At 39.5% G+C, this 11,874-nt stretch overlaps 1 non-coding gene across 1 annotated transcript; it reads left to right on the top strand.

Moving 5' to 3' along the window:
- Positions 1-215: 215 nt before the first annotated feature.
- Positions 216-321, top strand: LOC146685593 (U6 spliceosomal RNA). The gene has a single exon (XR_014916992.1). It is a non-coding gene; the product is annotated as a U6 spliceosomal RNA (small nuclear RNA).
- The last annotated feature ends 11,553 nt before the right edge of the window (positions 322-11,874 follow it).

The following is an 11,874-nucleotide window of genomic DNA, read 5'->3' as shown; positions in this document are numbered from 1 at the left end:
TCCAACTATTTTCACGGTTGTTGTGGTCGTGATAATTTTGTGAGGCCACATCGAAAAGGCTCGGATGAGCTTTCCAAAGTTCTACAAGTTGTGCCTCCATCGCTTGTGTCCAGATCACACGCTGCACAGCCGTGCTGCTCCATCTTTTACACCAACGTTTACGTGTTTGCGCGTGAGCAGTGTGAGTGGCTGTGGTGAGACCCTCACACCCCTCAGTGTTACTTCGGTAGCACATATACTAAAATTGGAACGATACAGAGAAGATTAGCATGGCCCCTGTGCAAGGATGACACGCAAATTCGTGAAGTGAGACCCTCATAGATGAATAATGATGATGAGTTATGATGCGTAATCATGGGAACAAGCGGGTTTACAAACAGGAGCAGCTGATTAGCATTAGAAAAGCTGAAATAATACCTCAACTGAACTCAATTGTACTAAATGCACTAAATGTGCACTGTTACAAGAATGTTTTTCTTTCTATTATTTTCTATTATTTTAAGTTAAGCAGGACAGAGTGCTTTTAAAGAAAGATTTACTTATATTCTCAAAAGTTAAGCATGACAGGCTTCTGTTTAAGAAAGAGACCTGTTTTACTGTGTTAATGTTGTCATTTTGAGCTAAAAATAAATGGCTAAATGATCACTTGTTTCACATGTGTTCATATCACAAAGAATAGAATATGCATCTACTTAAATCAACTTCAAGTCAAATGGTTAAAAAAAATAATTTCACACACAAAAAAAGAGCTAGAAAATTCACCACACTGGGAAGGGTGAAGACAACTGGGTTGCCCGGCCCTGGCCACGAGGTGTCCCTTATTTATTTTCCAGGGAGTTGGCAACCCTATGTACCATACTGCCTTACTGTCTTCTGTGTAATTTGTGTAACACATTACTTTTACAAAGAGTAGAAATACCTCAAACATATAAAAATAAAAATGTGACCACATAGCATACAGTTAATTTGCATGAATCTAATCCTGATAACTAATATCGATAATGGATTCTGAATCACCCAAATCTGATGAATTCCCATCCCTAGTGACAAAGGGAAAGCAGATCTGTTGATTGTTCTGCTGTTGACAGCATTTTGCTGGCATTAATGGAACATTTCTGTCTTTCCCTGGATGACCATACCTCAATCCATAGGGTTGGCCAATATCAATATGATATGTGGTATGACTTTTTGCAGCAGAACACCTATGGGATCATTTGGATTGGCTTTATTTCACTATAATTAAAACAGTCTTCTGGAAGATCAGTGTGTCTTCCCTGCAGTAGAGAATTAAGACCAGAAGAATTAAACCCAGGGTACACTGAAGGCGCTCTGGGGCACGTGGTGGAAATAACCTTAAGTTGCTTTATGTTGGGTTTAAATTTAACACTAGTTTATGTGAATCTAAAATACATTATTAACATGCTTCAGTTTGCCACCTAACTTACTGGGATTCACTTTTTCACAAACATGTGACATGTTTCAAGTAATGTTTGGTACTGTTTAAGACAATTCTTGCGCTGCTTTTTGTCTTTTTTGATATGAAAGGTGTTCTGTATACATCTTTTAATGCAAATTGCTGAATCTTCCAGTAGATATTGATTTTGGGAATAGGTCCTTAATAAAAAGTTGTCCCTGACTATAGAATGAATTCATATCTGAAGAGACTAGATCCATTTTTATATTCTAGAAACGGAGAAACCCCCATGTCACTTGTTTCCGTTGTTCCTGGATTACATTGCTAAAAAAGCTGTTTTCTCACTATACAAAAATGTTCTGTAAAGACACAGAATATAACTAAAGTCTCTTAGCCCAAGCAATAAAATTGTGCATATGTGATGCAGAAAGACAGATTTGGTCCAAAGAGACAACTCTGCTCAGCCCTTCAAAGAAAACAACATCAAGGGATTTTCAATAGATTGTTATTGGAGCGCTATGCATGTTTGTCTCTGTAGTGAGCACGCATGAGTGGACTTCACTGGTTCACTGCTTCTAATGTCCTGAGTACCTGGACTCCGTGCAAGGAGATGCTCCTCAGACCTTTTCGCCTAGTAGACAGAAAGAAATGACAATTGAAAAGCAGAAAACAGACAGATGCAGAAACAACATAAACAGATGCAGACAGACTGTACTCTGGATGTACCTGTATCTCTCAAACATGCCTACATACACATAAAATCAAAAACACACTCATGTTAACATGTGCAGGCGCATAATAGGAGGTTTGCACACATACACACAGAGGTGCAGCCACAGAAAAGCAAACACAAATTATGTTCGCATGCACGTTCACAGTCAAAAACGGGACAGATGGATGTGCGCGCACATATCAACCCTCACCCAGCAAGGAACTGACAGTGATGCACAGCAGGCAGGAAGATTAACACCAAGAAAGTCTGCTCAAAATGCTGATAATATCATTTGTAATAAATGATATTGAACCACGCAGGAAATTAAATTAAATTGAAATCTAAACTAGAGACCATCTTGCACTGGGATCTGCTGTGGTACCAGTTGACTCTTCAGGTTACAACAATATTTTAAATCACCCTTCAATGCATGTCAAGCTGCACACCGCATCTTGCGTAGATGACGTTGGGTTTTTTTGTCATATGAATGGCAGAGAAACAGACATGCAGCTTAACTGTCTGTTTCACTCTGGTTCTGGAAACAGTAACAGATATGCTGGTGCAACTGTGAAAACACTGTGAAAGGCAAATATGACATTTTCTTCTTTTCCAATATTGGTATACTTAAAAAAAATTATAGCTGCATCTTGTTTTGCTTGATGTTATTCTTAGTGAGAAACAAATAGTATTGCACAGATTTGATGAATTTATTTGAATTTAATTACAGTTCATCGATAAGCTAAATGCTAACTTAATTGCTAGTTTTTTCATAGAGGTGTGACAAAATAGTGCGTGTTGTTTCTGTTTTACTAACCAAACCCTACAAGTATTAAGTAACTATACTCATTATTTGGTAGTTAGCTAAATGCTAAAATATTAAATGCTAAATGACGTTCTTCCTTCAGAGCTACAGGTAAACTTAAAGTGACTGCTATGTGTTGAAAGTGGCTGTTTCACAAATGGCAGTAACAGCTTTGCAACTGAAATTTACTGTTCATAAAGAGGGAAAGGTTTATGTGAAGTACCACATGAAACTTGTATAATTTGTTGAAATGACTTTAAATGTCTTTACAAATTACATGTTTTTGTTGTCAGCCAATGCTACAAATTTATTGACCTACTAAGAGAGTTTGATGGTGACGTCCTGATATTCCAATTTTAAATAGTTTTTATAATAAAAGTTTTTCCATTTGACATGCATATTTTTGTATAGAAGTGTCTAAACAGAGTGATATCCATTTTTAAAATTTTTTTAAGACAGTTTTTTAAATTTACATCTTTTAAAAGTGTTTATTTCAACAACAAACAAACTTAAGGCTGGAATTTGTTTTAACGTTCTATATAATATAATTGAAGTGCCTTAAAAACAATAGTGTTAATAAAAGAAAAAAACAAGGAAAATCAAGGAAAAAGGTAAATGTGGGGTACCTGTGGGGTACCTGAGAGACAGTAATGTATAAATACGTGTGTGTAAAAATATGCTGTAGGAGGTGATTTCCAGACAGAAAAACAACTCCCCTGAGTTTTCAGAAGATGTTTTGATTGATAAATTGCATGTAAATACGTGCAGTGTTCATTATCCACTGGGTTAATTATGAAACAAAACAGACAATTAGAGCAATGCGATTATTTAAAAAGTCTGTCTGGAAAAAGAGCTTGGTAGAGGTGAATTATAGAGTCAGCAAACAGCTTGATTTTGTAAGCTGTAATTAGTATTGCATGCAAATCTGCGCAAGGCTGATTATGCAGGCAGCTTATGGTGACCAGTGATCACATTAACTTCACACTTCTCGGTCAGCGTAATGTCTGTGTTGAAGGTGAAAGGTAACATCTCCATGGTGAAGGGAGGTTGAGGGAGAAGGTTATTAGATTAGTGTGAGAGAAGTGTTTCACCAATGGTCCCTACAGTGCCAAGTGATTGAGCTCTGAGGACAGATTGTGTGCAATTACAGTCCATTTGTTCCAGTCTAGCCTCCCCTCCCGTTAGAGAGGACCTGGTAATAGAACAAGCTCGCTGGCTTTCGTCGGGCTCCTATTGTCTTTGACTTGGCTCCTTTTCCCTTCTGTCTTATTTCCCTTTCTTTTTCTATCTGTCTCTATCTCACGACTCCCATCTCACTTTTCTCTCGCGATCAGAAACACTTTGCCCTCACCAGTTCAATAAATACACTAGATCTCCCCTTTTCTCTTTAATTCCTCTCCTTCTCCCTCTTTATCTCTTTATCGCTCCTTCTCTTTCCTTTCTGTCTCTCGTTCCTTTTTTCTGTCTGGCTGAAGCAATTATATGCTTTCCAGCTTCCAACTAAGGGCCTTTTCCTTTTTGAAATCAAGAATGTCCCCCTCCCCCGTCATCCCACTTGGCCTCCTCCAAAGGACCGGGCAGAGTCCGTCTGCTTGCAGGATATATCAAGTGGAACTTAATTAGATGAAGCTCATGGAACCTTGCATGCAGTGCACAGAGACACAGAAAACATATAAGTAACACACCAAACTACAAAAATATACAGAGTCAACAATTCCACATGCCCTTATCATCATTTCCTCTTCTTTTTTTATATTTCTATATTCCCATAAGCTTTGTAGCTCCTTGCTAAAGCTCTTTCCTTTCAACACAACCCCTTTCCTGCCTTTTTGTCTGTCTTTGTTGCTTCTAAAGCAGTCCCACTTTCTGCCTTCCTCGGTACCTCCTGTCCCTCCCTCAAAGTCCCTAAGGAGTCAGCCTCTTGGGTGTATCTCTGCAAGGTTCAGAGACAAGCACAATTAGATTGCAGTGCAGCTGGAGAAAAAGGTAGAGTGACCTTGCAAACAGTCCAAATGAAAGGGAAGACCATTGTTTTATATCTCAGTCAAGCAACATTCATTGTTCAGATGTGGTGTTATATTTATGTGAACACAATGTTGTATATGTCTTTGTTTTAACACCTGCACTTCATTCATGACCAACAGTGCATAATGCAGTAAAGGGGCAAATTTTAATCCAACTCCAAACTTTTCCAGAACTTATTGAAGCCGCTTTTAGTGTCTAAATCCAACTGGAAAGTAAGGAAAGTAAAAGGGGATGAAAGTGGAGTGAAGCAGTAAGTAAAAACAAAGTCAACAAAGGGGACAAAAATCAAGCACTCCTGACTGGCAAACTTGTGAGATCCTCTTCCCACAAATGTGCACTTTGTTGTTCCTTAAAAGAATTCTTAAAAAGCTATTTACTAACTAGGCACAGTGTCTATTTTGCAAGAGAAAGACTTGAAAACATTTATTTTTGTGTCTTGCCAGTAATTTATTTTCAGATCACAAAACTTCGGGAAGTTATTTGAATTACCCAGACAATGTAGAAGGGTCGAAAGGAAGATTGCATGGAGCAGTGGTAGTAAAGGTGAGTTTGAATAACAGGTGTCAACTATCCAAAGAAAGGGACAGTGCACAAGAAAGGTGGACAGAGTGGAGACAAAGGGAAGGTTTACAAGGTGGCGGTGAGACCTGCATGTACAGTATAGTTTGGGAACATTGGTTTTCACTGGGTGTGACCAAGAGTGCAGTTTTCATAACCAAGGCAAGGCTGAGTTTGCACATGTGCAGCAGAAAGGTAGCTGATATTCTGGGCAAAAGACCACCACAGCAACCCTTAAGGTATCAACCAAAATAAGCAGAAGGGAAACAAGTAAATCTGCCCTTTTAGTGTGTATCCAGTGTTTTCCAACAAAATGGCACAGAGAGGGACAAGGTAAAATGAAAAGTACAAATGAATGTTTTGTATCCCGTCTTCCTTCTTTCACCCCAACCGGTTGCAGCAGATGGCCCCGCCCCTCCCTGAGCCTGGTTCTGCCGGAGGTTTCTTCCTGTTAAAAGGGAGTTTTTCCTTCCCACTGTCGCCAAAGTGCTTGCTCATAGGGGGTCATATGATTGTTGGGTTTTTCTCTGTATGTATTAATGTACAGTGTACCTTACAACATAAAGCGCCTTGAGGCGACTGTTGTTGTGTTTTGGAGCTGTATAAATAACATTGAATTGAATTGAATAGTTTAATCAAAGTTATTCAAGATGTTTTAAAAGGTGTTCCACTTTTATCCATGAAAAAAACTTAAAGTCGTTATCTTACAGATAATGAACTGCACTTGAATAACCTTTAAAAAGAAAAAAAAAGATAATTAGTTATAGAGAACAACAGCCCACCACCTCAACCTTTCAGGGAATCTTTAATTTTCAATAACAGATTTAAGTTGGATGGACATATATTTTACAAACAGGTGTATTTTTCCATTGTTTTCTCTGCTTTTTAAACCAGTTTTTATTACCATCTTCCTTCCTCGTCTTTACTACCAGCCCTCCTGTTGTGCCCTGGCTCTTCTCTCGCTGTAGCTTTTGACCTGCTCCAGAGGACCTCTGGTAGTGCATGCCTTTGTTTCATGCTTGTAAGTTCTCTAGTAAAACTTAATTAGATGAACTGACTGAGTAAGACAAATATAGCTATAACCCACATACAGTGTGTTGCAGAGAAACAGTGTTATTCACACAGATCATGTTCATGTGCAGTATGAAATTAGGGCTCAGTGCTCCATGATTCCCATGTTCTTTGTCACTCTTTTGTCTTCATTTATCTTTCTGTCTGACTCCAGCAATTACCTTGTATTCTAGCTCTTTGCTAAAGCCCTATTTTTACCCTCTGCTTCTTCGTGGTTTCTCCAACTTCTCTGATTTCTTTTCTCATTCAGTGCTATGACTCCCCTGAGGGGCACTGTAAGTGTGCCTCTTGAGTGTGGGACTGAGTAGAGCACAATTACATGAACTTTCTACAGTCTGAGCAGATGTCAAAGATCACCTCATTTCAAAATTAGGTGGACAGGCTCTGTTAGAACACTGCCATCAGATGGTAATTAGCTTCAGATTTGATGTTGTTCTTTTGACCCTTTGCTATAACAGAGGCTTTAGATTCATCTGACTGCGTGAAAATGTTGATAAGACAGGGGACAGAGGGGGGAAATGTAACCTGTCAGAGATGAACTGTTGCGGGTAAACAGCTACTCCCACACCTCACACACGCTTCCCCTGCACTTAAATTTCCAGCCATTAATTTTAGTATGGACAACCTCATCCATCACACCAGATGCACTTCTGAGAGTAGCCCGGTGGTTTTACCATTAAGGCCTGTCCTCTGTAGCCCTTTAGCATGAATCTGAGTGCTAACACTCAACAACCCTATAATTTTTTACTCATTACACCAAGTTTCAAACTAGCCCAGTTAAAAAAATCAGACAAAAATATACTTTTATTTAATAAAACACGTGAGGAGAAAAGCATGAACTTTTAACCTCAGATGTTATCTATTGATGGGATGACAATCAGGTGCGCAGCCGGTCTGAAGAAAAGAATGGAGGATTATGAAAGATGGATCACTTAAACACATGTGAAAAAGTAAATCATGCCACAAGGTGAAGATGGGAGGACATCAGAAAAAATAGTTCTTTATGCTTAATAAGGTTGTAAAAGATTACAAAATCATAAGTTCAATAAGGATTGATGGTTTCTCCATAAAGAGAAAACTACTGTCCATCTGCAGTTTGCTGTGTATGATATGGGCAAACCAGGATGCTCTGTTATGTTTTCGTTTAAAAGAGAAATATTGTAGGCTGGAGAAATGAAAACACTACAGGCCAACCTAAGAACTTTATCCTATCCTTCAGAAACTGTGGGGGACGTGTCATGATCTGGACTTGTTTTGCTGCGTCTGGGCCAGGAAGGCTTGTCATCAGTGACGGAGGAATGAATGTTGAATTATTAGCAGCAAATTCTTAAGAAAAATGTCAGAACGTCTGATCATGAACTCAATCTCTGAGGACAATGGGTAAGGCAGCAAGAAGACAACCCTAAGTAACCTCAAATCTGATTTGATCTTTGCTAAATTCAAATGTTCTGTTGCAGTTACCATTCAATACCATAATTTCTTCGTATAGCAGTTAAAAAAAAGCACATGGCCGACCAAAGTGCTGTACAGCAAAAATATAACACACTACATACTGAAAGCAAGCTTTCAACACTTCATTCATATGAATCTTTTTGTCCTTTTAGAATTTGTGTGGCAGTTAGTATAATTGAATCCATCTGTCCATCTATTTTCTGCTGCTTATCCGGGTCTGGGCAGCAGGGCAGCATTTTAGGCAGAGATTCCTAGATCACTTTCTCCCTGGATACTCACTCAGGCACTTCTGAGGGCACACCAAAGTGTTCCCAGGCCAGTTGGACATGTCTGAAACACCTCACCTATGAGGCCCCCAGGAGGCATCCTATTCAAATGCCCAAACCACCTACGCTGGCGCTATCGACGTGGAGGAAAGTGACCATATGTGAGGGCAGGAATGTAGCTTTGTTTCACACTAAGCTCTCCCTTCACCACAACAGACCGAAACAGCATCCGTATTACTGCCAACACTGTACCTATCAGTCTCTTTGTTCCTCTCTCTCCTTCCCTCACCCGTGAGGAAGACCCAGAGATACTTAAACTCTTTGGGGCAGCAATTCCTTCTGAAGAGTGGGGCAACCATCTCCAACTGAAGATCTTATACCATTTCCTGCTGTGTAGCTAGACTGCAAGGTCTTTTCACAAATTCACATTCCAGATGGGAACCGCTTAAGTGCTGAATAATTGTTGGGTTTAGATTAGATTAGGTTAAATAGTTTGCAACCACAAAAGTGATGCTAGCGGTTCTCCGTGTTGAACTGAATGCTACTTTCTTAAAAACCCAAAGCTAGAAGTCTGATGTTTCTGGTCTGTACGAAATATTGCTTATACCATATAACAACAATAAAACAGGAAATCGAGTTTCATGTGCAACAGTAATATTTACACTTACTGTTGATTTTTTTTAAACTTCTCTATTTTTGTTGAATATGTCCAAAAAGTGTTAACAAAATGCTTTGCAGTTGAGGGCAAAACACTGGCTGTAGTCTGTTGAGCTATAAGGGATGTATAACGCAAAGATGCTTTGTTAACTATTGCATGCATCCAAAATTCCAAATGCAAAACACTGGATTCTGGATGTGTTGCCATGATCTAGTTTTTGAACAGGCGGTTATCAGCAGGCTATAGGTATTAACATCCCCAGTCATGCGGGCATTTGCATGCAGGCCAGCTTACTTCACAAAACAGATGACATATCAGAAACGGAATGCAGAATGAACTTTCTAAGCCCCTCATTTCTATGCAAGACTGATCTGCTGGGGACTTGTCATCAGATCAGGTAAAGCCAGTGAGAAATCAGTGGGACAATTATAGAATGCAACCAGTGAGCAGTTAAATGAACAACATGAAACATACATAGAGCGGAGTGTACAAAGGGCAATAACTTTCACAGTGTCAATAATGTGAGGCCTGAATATAAGTGTGTTGAATGTGTTGTTAAACAGCTTATTCAATAAGTGAACGCAGCTCTCACTGTTCCACCTGTCAAGTAGGGAAGACGAATAGAAGCCTTTATGTTAATGTGTTACATAATGCATGGACTTTAATCTTTAAAAGCAGTATTTCTTACAGTGAAACCAGATGAGAACTACCTGGGTGTTTGCTGGGCAAAGAGGCATTGCAGAGATTAAGAGACTACACATGTATGAGAGGGGATGTACAGTGCAAGCTTTTGCCTTGAAAGGAATAATTCAGAGGCATGTTTGCAAAATGTGTATCAGTGATTCAATGGGGTGCACAGGACAACTTGCATCATTTGGCAGCTACAGAGAAGCATCCATATAGACCCACTCGTCTGAAATTTAGATTTAAAAAGATCAAATGTTTGTATTACAAAAGGTTTGGCTGAAGCAAAATACATTCACTACACTAATGTGTGAACATTATCAAAATCGCCAAAACATGAAATGTGGATACAAATAAATACAAATGATAAATACAAAGTAGTGCACTTGTTGTTCTGTAGGCACAGGAGACAATACTTAACATTCACAAGCAGAACAAACACACACACACACACACACACACACACACACACACACACACACACACACACACACACACAAGTGAATAATTCACCTCAAGATAGAAATGTTAGATATGTGTTCATCTGGCATTCATTACATTCATTAATTATTCACATTAGTTGTAGTTCAAAGCATTTTTTGTGCATTTCATTTTGATCACACTATGCTGCCTTCATGAAATTGCATTCAAAATTAATTTAAAGCATGTTGTCAGCTCATGCATCCAGAAATGAAGTCACATGATACCCTTAGAGGGCTGAGCCTGGCCTAGGAAGCGTTGCACTCATGTCTCTGCTGTGTGATTTCTAGAATATACTGGCTCTTGATTATTCTTTTAAATTAATATTTGTGGCAGTTCCCCACAAATGTCCATTTTCTTCTGTTAGAAGCTGAATTAGTAATATACTGCTTTAGCCAATACACTTGATTCATCAAATGTTACACATTTGAATTTTTATTCATAAGCAGCAGGGCTTCAGTGATGGCAGTTTCTGTTTTTTTATGGGTCAGTCAGGTGGTTGGTTGCCCACTTCAAACTGTTAGATGAATTAAGATACAAATATGTGTAAACATCACCGGTGCCTTGACGATAAAGCCTGCTTTGCAAGTGCTTGCATAACACATTTTAGATTTTTTTGATCGGCCATCAGGCGAACAGATACACACTATTAAAACCAGCTGTCTCCACAGGTGGTGTAACAGGTTGGTTTACTTGCACTTTGCACTAAAAAACATCAGGTGTTTCAGATGACTTCAGGTCAGTTTTCCTTGATTTTGCATGTGCAACTAAAGCAATCAAGTTCTGGTAGCTGGTAAGTGCAGCCAAATAATACAGGGAGTGCAGAATTATTAGGCAAATGAGTATTTTGTCCACATCATCCTCTTCATGCATGTTGTCTTACTCCAAGCTGTATAGGCTCGAAAGCCTACTACCAATTAAGCATATTAGGTGATGTGCAACTCTGTAATGAGAAGGGGTGTGGTCTAATGACATCAACACCCTATATCAGGTGTGCATAATTATTAGGCAACATCCTTTCCTTTGGCAAAATGGGTCAAAAGAAGGACTTGACAGGCTCAGAAAAGTCAAAAATAGTGAGATATCTTGCAGAGGGATGCAGCAGTCTCAAAATTGCAAAGCTTCTGAAGCGTGATCATCGAACAATCAAGCGTTTCATTCAAAATAGTCAACAGGGTTGCAAGAAGCGCGTGGAAAAACCAAGGCACAAAATAACTGCCCATGAACTGAGAAAAGTCAAGCGTGCAGCTGCCAAGATGCCACTTGCCACCAGTTTGGCCATATTTCAGAGCTGCAACATCACTGGAGTGCCCAAAAGCACAAGGTGTGCAATACTCAGAGACATGGCCAAGGTAAGAAAGGCTGAAAGACGACCACCACTGAACAAGACACACAAGCTGAAACGTCAAGACTGGGCCAAGAAATATCTCAAGACTGGTTTTTCTAAGGTTTTATGGACTGATGAAATGAGAGTGAGTCTTGATGGGCCAGATGGATGGGCCCGTGGCTGGATTGGTAAAGGGCAGAGAGCTCCAGTCCGACTCAGACGCCAGCAAGGTGGAGGTGGAGTACTGGTTTGGGCTGGTATCATCAAAGATGAGCTTGTGGGGCCTTTTCGGGTTGAGGATGGAGTCAAGCTCAACTCCCAGTCCTACTGCCAGTTTCTGGAAGACACCTTCTTCAAGCAGTGGTACAGGAAGAAGTCTGCATCCTTCAAGAAAAACATGATTTTCATGCAGGACAATGCTCCAT

This window comes from Copadichromis virginalis, linkage group LG19 (genome assembly GCF_057382275.1).
Source record: "Copadichromis virginalis isolate Kocher_CV1m ecotype Utaka linkage group LG19, C_Virginalis_male_GT1.1, whole genome shotgun sequence".
Classification (NCBI taxonomy): domain Eukaryota; kingdom Metazoa; phylum Chordata; class Actinopteri; order Cichliformes; family Cichlidae; genus Copadichromis; species Copadichromis virginalis.
This window is presented reverse-complemented; position numbering and strand designations above follow the sequence as displayed.